Source organism: Sinohyriopsis cumingii, chromosome 13 (genome assembly GCF_028554795.1).
Source record: "Sinohyriopsis cumingii isolate HCF-2022 chromosome 13, ASM2855479v2, whole genome shotgun sequence".
NCBI lineage: Eukaryota > Metazoa > Mollusca > Bivalvia > Unionida > Unionidae > Sinohyriopsis > Sinohyriopsis cumingii.
Genome location: NC_142973.1, coordinates 71,736,305 through 71,754,740, shown reverse-complemented (window position 1 = coordinate 71,754,740; position 18,436 = coordinate 71,736,305). Strand labels below are relative to the sequence as shown.

Here is an 18,436-nt window from a genome sequence, read left to right as displayed (position 1 = left end):
TGGGACTGTATAGGGACAATGGGACTTACCATTAATATAGGGACAATAGGAATGGAACAGGTGAGGTGACGTCACGGTACTGGATTTGGTAACAATGTAGCAAGGGGCTGACCTCAATCGGAACAAAGAGCGGGAAAAAAAACAGAACGCTTGGCGGAGTGGGATTGGCGGGACATAGACATATATAACACATACAACATACATAGACTAATGAACGTCAAACATACATATGGCAAAGACAATAAATATCTTTTCGAGGCATATGAGTGGTTCTGAAAAGGGCCTTTGGGTTTCTTCTTGTTTGTCTTCTAATCTCTTCTTTTTCTCCACCAACTTCTTAATTTCTCTCCTACATTCTTTCTTCTCCTCTTTCTCCTTCTCCTGTTTCTCCTCCCCTCTCTTCTTGTTTCCTTTTCTTGTTCTCTTCTTTTTCTATTTTCTCATTCCGCTCTCTCATCTTAATTCTGTCTTCTTCGTCCTTCAATTTCTCCTTTACGTTTTTAGCAGCTCTTTCAATCTTTCATTCGTCTTCTTTACATTGTCACCATCTTGGCTCTGTGAATGGAATAGATACCATACTCCAATTTCATGATGAATTCCTCCCCATCCAACGATCATCGGTATCCTCTTGCAATATCTTCATGACGTCAGTCTGATTTGAAGCCATCTTCTTTGATTATTCCGTGCAGAATGGCGCGAATTTGATTGATTGATTTTTGGGATTATAGAGGCGTGCGCACATTGTGCATTCCAGCGCAGCAGGATGCTAATTGTTCCTGGGGGAAGGAATTAGAGCCACATCCCCCAGGCGTTTATGAGATCAAAGAGCACTGTTAATTTTAGCCTCAGATCGTGGGACAATAAGTCCCTAACGACCTGAATGAAGGGCTTTCATGAGTGGGAATGGACCCAATAGACATTCATGTTAGGTAAATTGATTTCAGTCTGTGATCAATTAATCCAGGTGTCTACCAAAGCAGCATGTGACGCCAGTTGCGATTGGTCGCCATTATGACGTCACATCGGGACACCTGGATTTGACGGGTGGAAATAGTTCCACATCTTCGTCATGGTACAGGAGGCCCGTTAGAGACAAGGGAGAAAAGGTACCCGGCAGCAAGCGCAAATGCACAGAGCACTGAAACGCAGCCCGTACTTAACCAAATTTAGTCCAGTTATTTAAATCGACCAAAAAATTCCATTAATGTGTTAGCCACCTGTGCAATTAGTCAAATAATTAATAGTTATTAATTTTCCTACGTCATTCTATTTTAAAGTTGGAATTTTGTGTACAAAGTGTACGTAAATAAACACTAAAAATACCAAGTTTAAAATAGAGATATCATCAAAAGTGGTTTCCCAACCAAAATGGAAACCATGTAATTCACTTTGGCAATTTTGGCAGGTAGATCGATCTTTTCCACATCGAGATAAAACCGGGGGTCATTAGAGGTAAGGCAGCACCTGGTTTACAGCGCTGCTATCGTCATCCTACCATAAGTGAGCCGGCTCCACTCTTCAAATCCCCAACAAATTCGTTTCAGGGTCCTTCCGACCATTGGACTAACTGCTGCAGTACACTTCTATAGTATTCAATAGAAGGACACTCGTTGATATGCAGGTATTACCGTACTTCTGTCTTTCTTCTTCCACATTTCAGGGACGCGAAGAAAAACATCGCTTACACTCACTTAACATATTTTCTACTGTTCACACAAACGTACGTTAACTCATACAAACCCAAAATTATGATATCCACACACGGAAGAAGAAAAAAAACTATTATATAATATCCACAAACCCAAAATCAACTATCCACACATGGTGAGAAGAACATTCCATTCCATTCGGTCGGCAGCGAACGTACCAGAAACATCACATAACGATAAACGGAGCTAGCGATGGACCTTATCCCCACCCCTGCAAGAGACGCCTTGAGAAGTCTGGGACTTAGATTGGCTACAGGATGAAGCATACGTGCACAAGTGAAAAGGACGACACCATTGGTCATATGGGAGAATGAAACAACATATAGAGAAGATGATAGACAGAATAGAAATAAGCGACACGGATATGGCAATAACAGATATTGTAAAAGGTATCAACAACACCCTGACAGATCGTATCCACATAGGCCAACTCAGCATAGACCGGACCCTCCAAGAAGAATTGAGCCCTCACAGCCTAAACCGCCGGTTAAATCAGAAGCCCAGAGGCAACGAGAAAGACACATTGAGGTGAGGGAAATTAGTCTACCTATTCCACCTCCACCATCTCCACCATCAGCTCCACTAATTGCCACACAGGAGAAACCGGCCCAAAGTTCAACATCAGCCCGCCAGATACCAGCTGAAGCAGCCGAGAAAGAAACAGATCCTGAAAACAATCAAGATGATGACTCCATGATTGAACGAGAGAAAATCGAAATGGAAATCATCGGTATTGTAGAAAATCAAGCTATCGAAATTGGACTTTAACAACTTCTCCATGATAAAGAAGCAGCCATTAAACACCTGATGGACCAAACAAATGCGAGAAATCATGAGCTGAATCCCACCTTACCACAACCTAATAAAGTGGCCTTAAGAAAGGCCTGTAGAGCTATCCGAATAAGACGAGAAAAATACACCAGCTGTCCAGTCGTGCTTGCTCGTATGATTGCCCATCAACTCATTCGTACATGATCTTCCAGACCCATTGACGTTCTACCTGACTATCGATGCCCGTCTGATGAATAGCTGTGTAGCGGACATGGTCGACCCAGGAGCCGCGAGCATCCACATTAGCAAATCAGTGGAATTCCCGCATCATCTAAGAGACCGGATAGAGGCTGAATACAGGCACATTTCAGTGCTGTAAAGAGTGGAAACCAATTTGCCTTTAGGTTTTCATTTTGGCTTGAAAACCACTTTTGATAAGATCTATATCTTTTATTCTGATTTGATTATTTCGATACCACCGTCTTAATTTTATGCTCCATATTGGAATTTATTCCATCCCTATGCGTGATACAAATTGTTTGAGTCATTTTGAATCAAACTGATTGGTATTATGTAAACTTAAAGGAAACAGTGCACTTGGTACATTAAAATCTAACTATTTTATTATTTACAGAAAATTTTGTAACTCATTTGATTTGGTTGATTGCATATGTGGCTTACACATTATTGGCATTTTTATTTGTCCATTAGTAAAACTGGACTAGATTTTAAATAAATACGAGGTGACTTTTATGGGCGTACACAGTATCCAAGACCTACTTGCCGACTTCCTTGCCTCCTGCCTCTCTCCGACATTCGTACATGGATGGAGATGTGTAACGATTTCCACCCGTCTAATGTCAGGTGTCCCGATGTGACGTCATAGTGGCGACCAATCTCTACTGGCGTCCCATACTGTTCTGTTTGACACCCTGCTCAGTTGGTGGCAGACTGAATTCCATAGTCTTATACACGAGTGCATGTGTTGGGTCTATTCCCACTCGTGTACTGCCTTACATTCAGTTCGTTAGGGACTTAAATAGTCCTACGACCTGACGGCCTAATTAAACTGTGTTCTGTGAACACATAAATGCCTGGGGGATGTTGTACTTATTCCCTCCCCCCCCCCAGGACTAATTAAACAGTCTGCCGTGCAGGCTTAAAACCGTTGTACATGCCCTAGCTAGGCGAAAACGACGTTAATTTAATTAGTCAGTCAGTCACGGGAAGAAGAAAACAACCAAAATATCTACTATCCACACAAACGTACGTGAACTCGTATGAACCCCAAAATATACTATCCACACACGGGAAGAGAAAAAAACTATCATATACTATTCACAAACCGAAAAGTACTATCCACACACGGGAAGAAGAAAAACATTAAATATCTACTATCCACACAAACGAACGTGAGCTCATGCAAACCGCAAAATATACTATTCAAACATGGGAAGAGGAAAAAAAAACTATTATATATTATCCACCAATACAAAATCTATCCACCACGGGAAGAAGAAAACACAAGTAACTACTACCCACACAAACGTACGTGAACTCATTCAAACCAAAAATATGCTATCAAAAACCCCAAATCTACAATCCACACACGGGAAGAAGAAAAACTGTTATATACTATGCACCACCACCCCAAAAGATCTACTATGCACAAAGGGAAGAGAAAAAAGAATCACAAATATACTATCCACACATTGGAAGGGGGAAAAAAACACAATATCTACTATCCATGCAACGGACGCGAACCCACACAAACACATATATACACATACACACAAATGTACGTGCACTCACACACACACACACACACACTATCACATTAGTAAAGGAGTCAGTATTTATAATCACCCTACTCCACATTTACACAAATTGGCATTTAGGATAGTCTCTTTTCAAGACATCTGGGTAGCCCTGAGAAGGGCTGTTTTTCTTGGAACTTCAGATGTACAGTCTAATGCTAACATCTACCAGGCTGGGGACCACATATACAACGGTAGCTCCAATGCTGCTCCCAATTCACAATTGTTCTTGGGAGTGCAGAAGCAACATGAGTGGCCTCATCATCTCGGTTTACACTTTGAGGGATAGTGAAGACATCCCTCCTTCTCCTGTTCTGCACCCGTGAATGCTGCCTCCTTACCTCCTGCAGACGCTGATGATCCCGCTCTTGCCTCTCCAATTCTTGGTCCCAGTTCTCTATTTGCGGGACCACGGGTCTCTGTGCTGGTTGTGGCTGTGGTGCATGTCTCTGCGGAGGTGTCCTCACCATCGGCTTCACTTCACAGCTTTGTCTTAGCATCAGGTGAGGCAAAATAATTTCTTTCTTTTCCTTCTCCTCTTCTATCTTTTATTCTCCTTCTCTTCCTCAAGACTGGCACTTTCCTGGATTGCCTCCATGGCTAGCTCATCCAGGATACGCCTTGCATATTCCAGATGCATCTGAAGTTCCAGAAACTTGGTGAGTCTGCTTTATATTTGCAAAGCGCGGATGTGAAAGAAAACTTCCTATCACCAAAATGTTCAAGTCAAGTCAAGTTAGTTGGATTATAGTTGTTTGCGTTCATATAGAACATGTACCACTTTTTAATGCACATAGTGTGCTTATTAATTACTCCTGAGGGAGGGAATTTGAGCCACCTCCCGCAGGCATTTATGTACTCAAAGAGTACTCTTTAATTCAGCCATTAGGTTGTAGGACTATTTAGTCCTTAACAACCTAAATGTAAGGCTCTTACATGAGTGGGAATTGAAACACGCACTCATGTTAGTCGAGTTGGATTGAATTGCCCCAGGTTTCAACCCAAGCAGTATGTAACGCCCGCTGCGATTGGTCGGCAACGATGACGTCACATTAGGACACCTGGTCGTGTGGCAGGTGGAAATCTTTCCACATGCTGCCACGTGCACGTTGTCCAAGCATGTTGAAGGAGGAAAAGGCACTCGGCAAGCCAGCCATGGATGTTGTTTACTTCCTGAAACGCTAGCCCGTACTTATTTCAAATTAAGTCCAGTTTTACTAATGGACAATAATAATACCAGTAATGTGTAAGCCACCTCTGCAATTAATCAAATTAAAGAGTTATCAATTTTTGAATAAATTTTTACGAACAAGTTTGAATTTAGTGTACAAAGTGTACATAGAATGTGAAATAAGAACCAATCAGTGAAGTCTAAACGACTTGTATCAGCTTGAGGCACGCATAGTTAAAATTGAGTATAAGAATTTAGACGGCGGTACCAAAACAGGTGAAATTTGGATTTAAAATAGAGATATTATCCAATACGGCTTTCAGCCAAATGAAAGTCGTGTGACATTAAGGCAATGGTAGCAATCTTGTATTCTTCTATCTCTTCATAGACTACTTGTTGAACTGCAGGCGTCCGGTGTTACTGGTAGCTGTTACCGTATAGAGGGATGTCACATAAGTTTCTCTGGTATCCTCGGGACTTACTACTTCCTTTTTTGAAAGTTAGCCAGGTAGACTTCCCATTAAACTCATTGTAAGTCCACTCTTTCGTCGCTTCAGCTAGCATTTTCATTCACCGTTTCTCTGACATGGTTCAGGTGGTGCGCTTCTCACTGTGTTGGGCTACCACGTGTAGAGCTGCATTTCTTCCTTCCCTCTATGGCGGTCTCGGTGAAATATTTCAGCAACGTTGCTTTGTGAACGTCTATGGTCTTAGGTAGAGCAGTGTAGAGTACGTTGCTCTTCTAGTATGGTGCTATGGCCACATTTTTTGTTCTGTGATCCTACTGCACTTGTTTCTTGCTCTTCCCGACCGTTCACCGCTCCTGGTACGCCGGTCCTGCTTCGTCGCTGTCCACTGCCTGAATGTGAGGGTGATGTGTCATGTGAAAAACGTTCAAGCCCATATTATCACAAAAGCATGGAACACGCGGACCTAGAAGAAACACTCGCTCACTTTTTTTACCCACAATTACTAACTGCAAACAAAAAGGCAGATTTTTTGGGACAAGCAACGGAAACGAAGTGCTTATAGCCACACTTCTATTTATTTTTTGACATAAAGCAAACAAATAAAGTGCTAATAGACACACTTCTGTTTATTTTTTAAAACTTACTAACATACAAATGGCATTTGAACTAGTATGTCTTTTCTAGAGTATTGGGTAGCCCTGACAAGGGCTTTTTTGTGGACAGGGAGTTATGGCAATCTTTTCTCGTCTAAAATTGCTTCCACGTCTGGCGGCAGGCTTTCCTACAGGATAGGGTCTGCTTCTTCGAAAAGAGAAGGCGAACTCTTTCGTGTCTACACGGCAGTCGACAAAACCTCTTTTTGGTACCTGTTGTTGCTGCTGCTGCTCTCTCTGCTTCTGAAGTCTGAACTTCTCCTTCCATTCCTCTTTATCCTTCTTGATTTCCTCTCTAAAGAGCTCTTCTATCAGTTCTTTTGGTCACTTTCAACATTCTGATATTCTCTGTCTCTTCAGGCTTAGGTATCAGGATTCGCCTGACACGATGTAAATTCACGTAAGCTTCGTTCAGTTTGGCTAGTCTTGAACACATCTTCACATGAGGATGAGCCAACAATGAATGGTCAGACTGGAGATTACCCAACGTGATATGGTTCAAGCGCGAACGCGATAGAAAACATCCCTACAATGTTTAGAGTCAGAACATTATGATAGTTTGATTTGAGGGAGAGGGATAGAGAGAAGTCAAGCAGCAAGCATCATGATAAGAATTGAAAACAAACGACATACACCTTTTTTAAAACACAATATTTTTATTCAAATAACTAAGAATCAACAATTAACATTTTTACCTAACAAACAAACATTTTTCAAATAACCAACTATTTTTGACAAGGTTGACAACGTGAAGTTCAGCTAGACTTCCACTGATGGAAGTCATCCATTGATGTGCACTACGTTTCCAAGCTAAAGATAAATGATAGCCATAATGGTCAGAAAACCACCGATCTACTTTGTCATCGTTTATAGAAGAGTGACAATCAAATTAAGTCCCTAAATGCTCTAAAAAATATCATAGACGGCGTTGATGAAGAAAATATAAACAATATTGTACACACACCATGGAATATGTACCTTGTAATTTCACATCAGTGAATTGTGCCGTCTGGACATTTCTTCTCATAAATTCGATGATGTCTTCCAAAGGTGGTAATCTATGCGAATCAAAATACTCAACACAACCATCACTGGGAAAGTAGACGGCTACCTAGTGGGTTCCTGGGAAATGGCTGTCTTCTGTATTCATGAATAGGCTTGATGGTTTTGAAGTTTGCGATAAGGCAGTTCATCTTTAGGACACACGACAGGATTCCAAGAAGCATTGTATAACATGTGGTTAAAATGGTAATAAAGTTCCCATGTATCCATTTTTTGTGTTGTTTTATTGTTGTCTTTCCTACTTCTTTTTTTCTCACAGGTAATGATACGTCATCAATTCAATCTGAACTTTTCCTTGCAAATGTCTGACATGTAACCGTTTCTTCGCTTCGTCTGCGCACTCTGAGCCAAGAGAGCTTCGATGTGATGGATCTCTAGAGCCATCAATGGAGGAGAGGAATGATCACGCAAGTTCTTATACCACTGATGCAACACTGCTTCTTCAGAGATAAGACTCCAAGTTTCGTCCAGAAACTCGTCCAATTTTTCTTCTTGACTCAGCGTCAGACATTTATCGTGTTGAATTTGACTGGGATCATGTTGATATACATAGCAATCTTTCTTGATCAATTCCATAATTTTTTCTGCTAGGCATTTGGCTTGGCAAAACAGGACACTAAATGTTGTTCTTGTTCTGGCCATTTGGACTTCATAACTATGTCCTCTTCGTCTTTGTCTTGGGGTTCTACCTCCACGGTATCCTCCCATTCCATTTCCATAGATTCTCCAACATTCAAAGAGGGATGACAGGCTTCCATTTCTTCTAATGGTCTACAATAACTTCTCTCAAAGTGTTGACTTATATACTGTTATCAAATTTGGCATACAGGATGACATTAACCGTGTTGTTTACGGGTATGGGCTTTGCAAACTGATTTTATAGGGTGGAAATGTTCCTCGTCGCTGTCTTGGTCTGGAGTGAAATCAAAGGCCCACAAAGTGTAACCTTCTGCATAATCCTTGTACGTAATGCCGTGACTGGTGTTGGTTCCTAACTGTCCCGTTGCTTCGTACAGGGACAAGTACGATCTCAAGTAATTCTTCTTCTCGTCACTTAAGTCTCGTTAGAAACTTCGATCTTGGACGCGTTGTAGTCTTGGACGCGATGTAGTGTTGAAACTCAAAACGATTTTCCTCAAAGGCTCCATTAAAGGCTATATTTTTTGACTATACGAATGATCGAACGTTTGGGTAACAGTCCTTGGAACAGATGATCTTCGATCATCGATTTATGTCCAGTTGGAATGGTGAAAGTTTTCAATTCCACGCGTCGTATCGGATATTTGGCGGTCGTTCTAATCAAAGTGTGACTGATGTAGTTTCCAACTTTAGGTAACACTTCCACGCGTCGCACGTAGAGTCTGGCTTCTTGGATGATGGTTTTGTAATAGACTCCATCACTTATCAAATGAAAAGCAGCATTGCTACGATTCAGTCTCAGGCGGACATCCACTCCTTCAGCAAATATTTCTCTTGCAACCACATGTCTAAATGCAAACGATCCATCTGATCTAAAGTTTAGTTCGGTCCTTTGATTTTGTTTGGTTGGGCGTTGAATCCCACATTGTGGCAGGGTACTTTATCTGTAATCAAATCGGTATCGTCAAACTTGCCTGCAGTGTCAGGTTTCCATACCACGCAAGCATTCAAAATGGGTGTTCTTGGTTTCTTTTCCATAAGTCAAGATATATTCCAGTTCGCTCTGTAAGGGTATGTGTCCATGCTGATACTGACCAGTTTAGTATTCAAGTACAAATCCACTCCACTGGACAAGGAATGCATGAATTTGTTGACCTGGCTACTTTATTTTCGTCCTTTATATCGAGACCGTCATTCGATATGCCAGTCACTTTCACTTCCAAGTACAAGTAACTGCAATTCAGATCAATGTTATCTTCGGGCTGTCCTTTGATTTCAAACTCGATAAGAGCTAATCCTGAGTCCTTGACAGAGGAGATGGGATGAAATTCGACCCATTGGGATTCTTGCATCGTCATTATGGTGGGTGGCATGACAAACAGATTTAGTTCCGACTTGGAACAGGCGCAACACTCTCGGTCATTCAATTTCTTTCTTTCTCTGTGATTTTTTAATAATCAAAATGACTAAGTCTCGAGCAGTTCTTCTTTTCTTAGTCTTTCTAGCTTTATGAGTGTGAAGTCCTCTAGAGGGGTATCTTCGTCGTCTCTTTCTGCATTGTCATTGCTGAAAGCAGGAATGCCTGACTCATCAGAATCCAGGGCAGTTATAGGAGTTTGTCACGTCTTTGCCCGTTTGAAGCAAGACATTTCTGCCGCCTCTAAAGAAAACGTCTTTAGGATTTTGTTTGCCGATGATGACATTTTGGAGAAATTCTTTTCCGTGCGTCTTATATGCGGCATCATTCAAAGCGTACAATCATAGTGGCACCATCGGTTTCAGAACCGGGGCCACCGACGAAAGGCTGATTTCAACATATCTCCTAAGCCATGTCCTCGCAGTCGAGCGGCTACTCGTTACACTGGATACAAGGAATATGAAGTTTCACCGTGACTTTTCCTTTGGAAAATGAAATATTTTGACCCAGATCCCATTTATAGTAATGTTAACAGTGTCGAAATACGATTTACTGACAGGTAAATAATGAGGTTATCCACAAAGGCGGTTAACGTGATAGGTATTTCCACCTGATCATTGGCCGTGGTAGAATCCACTTTGAAAGGAATGACACGCAGTAACGGTACGGAGGTGTGTCCAACCACGTTTTACTCCACCACATCGGAATACACAAAAATCAAATTGAGTTCTTCGCTCATTTCTACAGGGGATCGAAAATCCCTTTGAAAATCCATATTACTGTTGATCTTCGGACTCAGACTGCGTGCTACCAACTGCGGATGTCCGCCCAAAAATTCAAAATAAATTACCATGAAACCTGATGGACAACGTGTCGGTATCTTGAAATATGATCAGTAGAGGACGATTCACTTTACGGTACTCAATCTTAACACTTTTTTGGCTCTGTTCTGTTCAGGGCATTGCCAAATGTTATCTCGAACCTGTCAGTAATTGTGTCGACGAAATGTTCACCGCTAAAATAATAGCCTGGCGAAAAATAAATTTAACATGTAGATGTTGAATGATGAATTGCTTACTAAGTTTGTGTCACCTGAAAACCCGATTATTTTCTTCTCTTCTTGCAATTGGACGTTCACAATTTCGACCTGGAAAGTGTTTTGTTTTTCAGTGATGTTTTTTATTTGTGTAGGGTAAATCATTTCCACCTAAGCCACTTCCCAATGGGCTTCGTGATCTAATTAGATGACCTGAGGTAATTTGGCTGTGTAACATCACAGATTGTTATTGGGAAACACCTCCATGGAACTGTTGCTGGGTAGCGTTTAGTAAAATTGGTTGTTGTTTTTCATAATTCCAGAGTTCTGCTGTCCAAGGGGTCACTGGAAGTCAGAGGAGTATCTAAAAGAGGATTGCTGTGGTGGCTGTTGTTGTTTGAGTGGTGAATGATGTTCCCGTTCGAGAAGTATTTCAGGGAAGGACTGGAAAGAAGGTAACCGATGCAAATGCTCAGGAAATGGTCTACAATTGTCTCCTTATGGCAAACTCAAATTGGCAATGTCTGCACCGATGACACATTACACCACAAAGATTTAGCAGAAAAAGACAATTTGTGTTTTAGGTACTCGTGCTCAACACCACATCCACAAGGGTTGCTTTTGTAGATCATGCAGATAAAAACTCGGTGAAGGAGTGGTCACTGTGGTTGAGGTTGTGTTGAAGGGCATGAAGGGCATGATGGTTACTTCTTTTTATAGTCGATGACTTGCGAAGCGTCGATCCTTGAATCAAAACTGGAAGGATACCCTTTCCAAAACACTTTGAGCTATCTGATACGGCGTTTTCACACTTTATGTGTTCTTTGTTTGAGAATGCCTTCGATGTCGTACACTTGGTGTTCTTTTTTGGTCACACGTTGTAACTCGGGCAAAACGTTCCTTTAAACACTTCCCCGTTTATGTCTCCCAGTTTATAGACGGCAGGGCCACGCACTCGACCAGTGTCACGATACAATTCCATTTGGGTAAGTAACCTTTGTCGAAAGTGCGTTTGGTTTTACCAATACACACCCAATCTTCTGTTGATAACACTCCACTTTTCTTGGGGACAGTCACCGTCGGGGACGTAATAATCATGTGCTCAAACACGGTCACTTCTTTGTCGTGAGTCACTTCTTGTAGGGCACATCCAGTGTTCCAATGGTAAGATTGGTTGTACGCTTGGACAGGTGCGGTAAGATGTCGATGTACTTGAGAGTGTGTTAATGCGTAAAATATTTCCACATGCGTTCTTTCAAGGTGCGTTGCAAACGTTCAACGATGCTGGCTTTGGTTTCGGGATTTTCGGTGGTGAAAAAATGAATGTCACGTTTCTTTATTTCTTATTGGAAACCTTGGTTCAGAAATTCGGTGCCTTTTTCGGTTTGCCATCGAAGAGGGTGACAACCACTTTTTTTCAACACCAGTTTGAGGGCTCGCACTAACTCACTGATTGTTTCGGAAGCCAAATTTGGAAAAGACGTCGATGACACAAAACAAATATTTGTAGCCAAGATTGTAGGTGGCCAAATGAGAGACATCAGCTAAATCTGCTTGCCATTGATGATCGATGCCATCCATTTAGGTGCAACTTCTGGAAACATTTCGTTGAATGGGTTTGTGTAAAGTGTAGGTGGTTTGTTCTTGTAACCATTGTTGTACCTGAGGTAAACGGAGACTTTTCAGTCCAGTTTTGGCAGCACGATACACTTTCTGAACTCCTCCGTATCATGCAGGATGGAATGGATCGTACTAAATACTTTCTAACACCTTCTTCATTTATGTTAATAAGTCACCCACTCTTCACTGCTGCAACTCTTTTTTTCGTGTGTTATTTTTTTGGTTTGTATTGCTTGCGTGTCCGGCGAGCGATAGGTGTAAAGGAGGATATCTGAACAGGAGAAATCGGTTCTTGTTTCACTTCTATTTTCACTTCTTTCCTTTTTCCTTCTGATGAAGTAGGGGTGGCTATCATCTTTTTTTCATCCAACCGATTCTGGATGTAGGTGGTATTGTTAACATGCGCACTTTTTCTGGTGTAGTTTGAAACTCCTCTTCTCCTTTTTCTGTCTTGGTTACTGGGGGTAGTGGTGGTGGTGGACTTTTCATCAGGGTCTTAAAATTTTTCAGAGTCGGCTGAGATGTTTCGTCAAAAGCTTTCTGGCAATAGGATTGCACTCGTTGCAACAGTTGACCGTACCTTTGCGACTTTTCTGTTTCGGACAAATCGTTGCGATCCATCAACGAGTGCAATTTGTGTAGTAACTGGGATATCTCGGTCAAATGAGGATTGTGAGGCAAATGTGAGTTCCATTTATCGTTTGTAAGGCACTAAATTCAGTTTTCGTCCTTCCATTGGATTTCAATAGTCACGTCTGAGATCTTTTAACTCCAGAGTTCCCTTTTATCTTCTTGGTCCTTTTTATCTTACTCCAATGAGTCCTTCCAGCATTGTTCCCAATACTCCTTTCAGCAAGGGTCCTAACAACATGGGCAAAATTCCTCCGCGTTGTACCAACATCTTTTTCCTTTGACGAATGGGTATTTTCTTTTGGACCATTTGGAGAAGAACGTGTCGATGCTTGGCTATGCATTCTTTCTGATGTTTAGACAAAGGTATCGTGCGTTTCAAGACACTCAGGCACCATTCACACACGGGCAAAAAGAGATTTTGAGTTTTAATTGATTTTTGCAAAAGGCATGCTATCTCTTTTCGAGAGAAGTGGGTGGCGCGCTTTAACTGCCTTAAGCCTTTGACACTGCCAAGGCCTACTTCTAGACTTGCTCCTGTCGATGATTTGGTAGAAATCACTAGGGTGGGAATCGCAGGTGTAGTAACAGGGTTGGTCTAAGAGTGCCGTCACCGTTTGACTTTCACTGTCCTTCTTCTCTATTAGACCTTGTTTCTTCTCTGCTGATTCTTCTTCGTGTCGTTTCATTCTTGCCTTTTCTTCTTCTTGTTGTTGCTGTTGATGGAGAAAAGCTTGTTCTTCCTTTTCTGCTGTTGTAAAAATTTATCCTATTCTTCTTTCTGTCTCTGTTTAAAATCCTCGACTTATGGTAAAGAAGGAGAAGGTGGCAAAGGTGCTGGTACCGGAACAAATTCTTGCGAAGAAGAAAAGAAAATTGACTAAATCACAAATAAAATCAACCTATTCTGGAAGTAACGCTGTGTTGACATTGGTAGCCACTGCTATAACATCGCTTCTCGTCTCGACGGCCGGTGCACCCCAATTCAGCGTCTTCTTAGTTTCTGTCATGTTTGGTCCGATTGAGGTCAGACCCTTGCTACAATGTTACCAATCTTCAGTACCGTGACGTCACCTTACCTGGTCCATTCCTATTGTCCTATATTAATGGTAAGTCCCATTGCCCCTATCATCTCAGTTACCAGATTATATAGTTATCTACTTGGCCTCAGGTCACAATTAACATTTTATATATATATATATATATATATATATATATATATATATATATATATATATATATATATATATATATATATATATATATATATATATATATATATATATATATATATATATATATATATATATATATATATATATATATATGTATATATATATATATATATACATACATATCACAATTAACATTATATATATATATATACACATGTATGTATATATATATATATATATATATATATATATATATATATATATATATATATATATATATATATATATATATATATATATATACACATGTATATATATATATATATATATATATATATATATATATATATATATATATATATATATATATATGTATGTATGTATGTATATGTATATATATGTATATATATATATATATATATATATATATATATATATATATATATATATATATATATATATATATATATATATATATATATATATATATATATATATATAAAACATTATCTAATGGAAAATATCGTTCTGGAATGATTCTAATGTTTACAAAATAAAAACCATACCATGGATTATGTAAAATACACTAAGGAAATTCCAAAACCTAGACCTAGGCACAAATAAACATATTTACTTCTATTAATAATAATTAATAATGATTTTAATTCCATACACATAGGGAATAATTTAGCTGTCTTAGTTATTTACACAGAATAAAATTTAAAAAAGTAAAATCGGATCAAGCAGTAAAGTCCAACATACAATGTTACATTGCAATAGCATGTAACGAAATTTAAAAAAAAAATTAAAAACTGGTTAACAAACAAAGCAAATTAAATATATATATAACAGGATGCAATGACTTACAGCTGGACAGACCTGGCCTATTCTCTCATAGGTAAAATGCTTGATTCCTGTGCCAGATGCATCGCCAAATCAGTAGACAGAGATATTTAATAGGATAGTTCTTACTAAGTCAATTAGGTACTAAGATCGCGGCATAGTCCTTACCTACCTAGTCACGTTGGTATTACGGTAATGAAAGGCCAGATAAAGCAGTCAAAACCGCTATGATGTCATCTGTTACCGAATGGAAGATTCCGTATCCTAATCTCCATCAACTGTTATATAAATTGGAATGTTCCTAATCATAGACACAATGTATAGAATCATATTTCCACAAACAAGTGTCGAAAGATGTAAACCCATTATTGGAGTGTATCGCGTATATAGAACACATCGCAAATAGTGTGGTATCGTGGCAAACTCTCATATTGAGCAAATCGTAGATAAGGTGGTATTGTGGCGATCGCTGATATAAAACAAATAACAGGTAAGGTGGTATTGTGGCGACCCCTTTACAGGACACGCATACCGGACTCGTGCATACATTGCTGAACCTAGACAAGAATGCACTAAAATTTCTACCTGAGTTGCTCTACAGTAAAACAACAAAACAAATAGAACTTTCAGCACATATTAAAATTAGACTGCGTACATTTAGGAGCTGTTAATTATGACCATATAAAATAAAATTGCTATTTTGGTACGAAAAAGCAATTACTACAAAGTAAATAAAAAATAAAATACAAAAGATCATGCTGATATTCTGGCTTTTCACTATATATAAATGCATCGGTATTATTACTACTACTAATGTCATTTTGGGACACCTGAATAGTTTTCTCGTCTTTCTGGTTATTTTTGGTTTATTTGGTGTTTTTTCTTTCTTTTTCTTCTTGTGCAGATCTACTCCTAATTCCAGCTGTTTTACATGGAACTTAGCATACACGGGGACAAAAACGAACATACCATGGTTTATGTGGAATATTTTGTGTTCAGTTCGTTTGGAACCTTCTTATGTGTTACAACGAGTCATTTTTGGTCTGAAATAGAAAGATGTCACGTCAGTTTATCGATCATCACTTATCAACAAATCTGAATGACGAATTTCTTGATTTCTTCTTTTTGCGTTGAAGACATTATTCTTCTTATGTACCCATATTTGATTGATTTAGTTACGTATTGAAATCTTTCTCAGATATTTTGCTACTTGGACATTAAAACAGCATGAGCCTTGCCTTTTATTCTTGGGCCTATTCGTAAAATAATCAAGAGCTTTCTTTATTTAGCAAAGGATTTTCGGATCATCTTTGTTGAGAATTGGATTTAGGTATTTTATGGTTATGTTATTATGGGTATGTTATTATTGTGTATGCTATTATGGGCATGTTATGAAGGGTATGCTATTACGGGTATTTAATTATAAGCATGCTATGATGGGTATATTATTGTGGGTATATTATTATGGGTATGTTATTATGGGTATTCAATTATAAGCATGCTATGATGGGTATATTATTATGGGTATATTATTATGGGTATGTTATATGGGTATTCAATTATAAGCATACTATGATGGGTAGATTATTATGGGTATTTTATTATGGGTATGTTATTATGGGTATTCAATTATAAGCATGCTATGATGGGTATTTTATTATGGGTATATTATTATGGGTATGTTATTATGGGTATTTTACTATGGGTATTTTATTATGGGTATGTTATTATGGGTATTCACGTATAAGCATGCTATGATGGGTATTTTATTATGGGTATGTTATTATGGATATTTTATTATGGGTGTTTTATTATGGGTATGTTATTATGAGAATTTCCTGCAGATTAGTGGGATCCTACATTCTCTCATAAAGCGAGTTTAAAACTGCTCCGAAAGACAATTCGGTGCTGTATTTTCTGTCTACCTGAGAACCGCTCCGTTGGCCTAGTGGTTAAAGCGTCTGCCTCGGATGCGGGAGGTAGTGGGTTCGATCCCCGGCCGAGTAATACCAAAGACTTACAAAAATGGTACTAACAGCTGCCTCGCTTGGCGCTCAGCATTAAGAGGTTATTGTTAGGACTGGTCGGCCTGGTGTCAGAATAAGGTGACTGGGTGGGATATCATGCTACATGTCTGCGGCATGATGCCCCAGTGCTAGACATCACTATAAACTGCCACACTGCAGACATCGTAGCGATATGACTGACTTTGTTTTTTAAAGCTACGTTAAAAATCCAAATCACACGCATACACTGCCTACCTGAGGAATACGTTTACTCGCATCACTGCGATGTTCGAAGCCATGGTAGCCCAACCTTGTTTTGGCTGGCGGCCAAAACAGATTAAATGCTCAAGGTCGCATGAGCAAGGATACTTTAATAATTGAATAGGAAAGTCCACCACAATTATTGCACGACACTACTAACATTCTTATTACATTGTTGTAATAATATTTGTTTAAAAAAAAGGATTGTCACATTTCGTGGTACATATATAAAACATCATCAGACAAATGGAATACGCATTAATTAAAATGCTTAAGTTCAAAAGAACTGCTTACATTGCAGAGGGTCACACAGTCTGAAGGACTGGGACCGCAGACCGCTGGTTGGACGCGCCTGTTCCTAGCTACAGAAGTAATTTGTTAACATTTCCTATTACTCTACCCATTTATCCAATGAGCGAACAATGATTCCCTCCAATTTTGCTTAAAGCTCGAGCTTACTTTTGTATCTCGAGTGATTCTTTAATCACTGTTGTACTATTGTATTTATTCTATTTTTAAGTAGAAGTACTTCAAATAAGGATTCAGCTCTCTGGCTATAAATGCACTTTCAGACCATGATAGTTCACCTTTATGGAGGAAAACAACAATCTTCCAGTCTTTATATTGATTGGAATGATCTGTCTCTTTTAGTAAAGAATTGTCATGAAACTTCACAACCATTTCCTCTTTTGTAAATTTGTGTAAACTATGTTTAAATAATTTCACAAATTCAAAAACCTTTCTCTCAAGCTTTTGGATTCTTAATATTCTTCTGAATAAGGTTACTGTTTGTAAGACACGTGAATAAATTTAAATCATTCCACACCACGACCTCATTTTCTTTATTACAGTCTAGTATAGCATTTCCAGTTACGGGAAATCTTTATTTATATGTTGACTATAGTTAACGTACTATTTTCATTTGAAATGTCTAAAATCATATTAGTTTAATTATTATCTTTTAGAAGATTTTTTTCCCTTTCATTCTCGTAATTATCATCTAATAACATAGCTACTTCTCAAGCTTGAGATGGGTATTTTTTTAAACGTTAACGGTACAACTCGTTTTTCAAGGTTTACCTGACAATCATTTATGTCTTAGAGCGAAAATGACTATCCTGCGTATGCGGAAGACAAATTAGCTTTCAGAAAATGT

General features: G+C 39.1%; 1 long non-coding RNA gene across 1 annotated transcript in view; it reads left to right on the top strand.

The window, feature by feature from the left end:
* Window positions 1–16,250, top strand: part of LOC149785821 (uncharacterized) — a 68,605-nt gene extending 52,355 nt beyond the window's left edge. The window contains exon 4 of the long non-coding RNA XR_016413534.1: window positions 15,918–16,250. This is a non-coding gene — a long non-coding RNA (uncharacterized LOC149785821). The remainder of the gene's footprint in view (window positions 1–15,917) is intronic.
* The last annotated feature ends 2,186 nt before the right edge of the window (window positions 16,251–18,436 follow it).